Raw genomic sequence first — 3,562 nt, 5'->3', positions numbered from 1 at the left:
CCCGTTCCCACCCCGGCGCCCCGAGGTTAACGGACCCAGCTGCACCAGCATCTGCTTTGAAAGGGCTGCCTGCCCCTGCCAGACGTACCCCTCTGCGGGACCGCCGTGGTCAGCACACAGGGCCACGGCCACGTCCCTGGCCGCATGGATGCCCCGAGGACTGGGTCTGCCCCGTACCTGTGGGTGGGCAGGGGGGCTGGGGGTCAGGCTCGTCTGTACGCTCCTGCCCAACAGACAGACCCGCAGGCAGGAGGGGAGAGGACTCAAAGCTCACCGAGCATCACCACCTCCCACCGTGAAATTTATTTAACTGCAAACACACAGCATTTGAGAGCACAGGTGCCCCTCTCCAGCGGTGCCCATTTAAGCTGTTCCTGCCCCGTTCCCACACCAGCGTCACGAGGATGACGGACTCAGCTGCAACAGCATCTGCTTTGAAAGTGCCGCCTGCCCCTGCCAGACGTACCCCTCTGCGGGACCGCCGTGGTCAGCACACAGGGCCACGGCCACGTCCCTGGCCGCATGGATGCCCCGAGGACTGGGTCTGCCCCGTACCTGTGGGTGGGCAGGGGGGCTGGGGGTCAGGCTCGTCTGTACGCTCCTGCCCAACAGACAGACCCGCAGGCAGGAGGGGAGAGGACTCAAAGCTCACCGAGCATCACCACCTCCCACCGTGAAATTTATTTAACTACAAACACACAGCATTTGAGAGCACCAGCTCTGGGAGGAATGTGGGGCATGCACACCCCCCTTCTTTAACAAAAAGGTCAGGAGCTTCAGCTACTGCTTTATTTGAGTACAGACATCACCCCAAAAAACAACAGGAGCAATTATGCTTCAGGATTACAATGGTAATGACACAGAATTTACAAAAATATAAATAACCTATTTGTAACCTTAAAGAAAAATAACATCCACCATAAAAAATACCATGTATTCCTCTAGGTAAACCATGGCTACAGAAATGTATTTTTTTAATTATTATTTTTTTTAAAAAGCACCGGAGTCTGCATTATTAAGTAATCCAAAACACATAGGGCATTTCCCCATAACACTTGCAGACTTTTCTGAGAAGTGTGCCCAGATCATTAAAACAGAGTTCTCTTCAGTACTGCTTGTTTCTGTAAGAGCACACTGAAGGTACAATTCTTATAAGCACCCTATCCAAGAAAAGCACCCAAGGATGTACTAATTGTTCATTTTAATGAACACTTTAATAAAATTTAAGTACATGCCTATTTTAAGTCTATGCTTAAGAGCTTTCCAGAACAGGGCTGGATTTAAACTTATCATACAAATTCCTCTGCAATTCAGACTTCCAGACAAGAGTGGTGTCAAGAACAATCACTTGTAAAAAAATAATCCCGCTGCACAAGAGCATTTCCATTGTTCAGCCCCAGCTAAAGTTTGCACAGATGCTGAATTATTTGAGTTCTTTCAACTCTTTTTGAGCCATGCCAGCTTGGCACGAACAGCTTCCTGACGCTGCATCACGAGATCCAGCGCTATGGGAATTTCCTTCCCTTACATTCCATGTATTGTGCTGAAAATACTATTAAAAAGCAAAAGTCAAGTATCAAGTCCATTGGTTCCCAGCTAAAGAAATTCACCACCCAGGGACTGCCGCCGTTTCCGATCTCCAAACCACAGCGTTATGCCCCGTTCTTCAGGCTCTCGTGGTTCCCCGTCTCCTGAGGGCTTCAGCTGGGCTTGTGGTAATCCGGCCAAAGGGGTCCTGAGGGGGGCAAGTTAAAGGCCACCTGTAGAAATTTTGGCCCGTGTAAACACAGCTGATTTGGCACCACAGCTGGAAGGAGGGTGCCCGCCCTAGACACCAGTGAGAGTGGGGAGCAGCCCTTGGGCAGGAGCTGGGGGGGCTCCACCACTGAAAAGCCCCATCCCGCAACGCTCTTGTGTGGGGTCAAGCCTTCCTGGAGCACCAACCACAGTGACTCACACTGAGACCACGTATGAGGCTCTGGCTGGGACCGAGAACAGTTAAAACACACTTAAAACCACTACTGCCTCCTGCTGCCAGCTCCTGCCAGCCCAGCGCCGCAGGCAGCGTGCCCAGCAGCCCCCAGCGCCGCGGGCAGCGTGCCCAGCAGCACGGCTGGGGCTCGAGGGGCAGCACCCGGTGGGGCAGGAGCTGCGGCACGGCGCACACCCACGCTATGCACCGCGTACAGCACGGCACACACCCACCCTACACGTTGTGTAGGGCACGGCACACACCCACCCTACGTACCACTTCCTCAGCCTCGAGGCAGAGGTTAAGTTTTGACCGTGAATAATATTGCTCAGACATCAAACAGCTGAAAAATAACAGTTTACCTTAAAAACTATGAAGGGAATGGGGTTGATTTCTTTAAAGAAGGGAGAAAAAAAATTTTAAAATCCATCCAATGCGTCCAGAGCTCACCCATTGGCACAGCAGCAGCACTGCTCAGCACGCACGGGAGGGACAAACGCGAGGACCTGCAGCACACACATGTGACAATGTCCTCATTATTCACTGTTTTTAATTTAACAGTTGTTCCTGCCCATCCCTTGCTCCCGACGCTGCCATGGGACAGGAGGAGGCTGGCTCTGCCACCCTGCCCGGCCGCCACGGCTCTGCGCACCCTGAGGGACCACCCACTGGTGGCACCGGTGACACACGTACACACAGGGACACGCAGGACAAGCCATGCAGACCGGTTCCAACTTCAAAGCCAGAGCTGGGGAGCTGAGCTGAACGATCTTGCTGTACGGGAATTGATCTTAATTCCTGGTGGAAGTGACTAAGTGTGTCCACAGAGGGATTAAATATTTATTCGATTTTGTGACATGATTAATCCAAACGCTCTCTCCCTGCCACAGACAAACCTCAAACAAAAAAAACCCTGACCCTGGGCTGCATTTGCTTTAGCAATACTTTTCCTGTCTGCTCTGTAACAGACCAAGCATGTAACGAGAGCCTGACTAACCCCAGCCTAAAATGGGTACAAGGTCTAATACTTCTGGGTCTTGCGGAACAAAGAGCAATAAAACGACCTTGACTTTGGAAGAAACAAACAGCGGGGGAGAGAAAGTGTCACATCCAGCTGAAACTGCCCATGCCTCCCGTTATCTAACCACATCCTGAGTGCGTTCAAGTCTTAACAGCATTTAATGGGGAAAAGAAAAAAGAGCAGCAGCTATTAATACCCGTGTTTGGGCAGGTCTGAGGAAAGGGCTGCCTTCCCAGAAGGTCGCCCGCTTTTTCCAAGTACTGTGGTCAGATAAAAGGCAAAACTTGTGAGCTCAGCCGGGGATGCCCGGCGGGTGCCCGGGCGGGCAGCAGGGTAACAGTGCCGCTTGCTGGCGACCGCCACGCCGCCGGCATAGCCAAGGACCCCGGTGACAGAGGAGAAAACAGAAAGTGGTTGCCGGACCCAGCTGCAGCGTTGAGGAACAAAGCAACAAAGCGCCCGAGCGAGTGCCGCTGGCTCAGCCCCAGCACTGCTGCCCGGGGGTCCCGGGACAACCCGGGATGACACTGATCGGATACCACCTAAAGGGACCCAGCATTGAATCGCCG

The sequence above is a fragment of the Pygoscelis adeliae genome, unplaced genomic scaffold (genome assembly GCF_000699105.1).
Source record: "Pygoscelis adeliae isolate BGI_AS28 unplaced genomic scaffold, ASM69910v1 Scaffold191, whole genome shotgun sequence".
Classification (NCBI taxonomy): Eukaryota; Metazoa; Chordata; class Aves; order Sphenisciformes; family Spheniscidae; genus Pygoscelis; species Pygoscelis adeliae.
The sequence above is the reverse complement of the archived record's forward strand: the minus strand, read 5'-3'. Positions refer to the sequence as shown.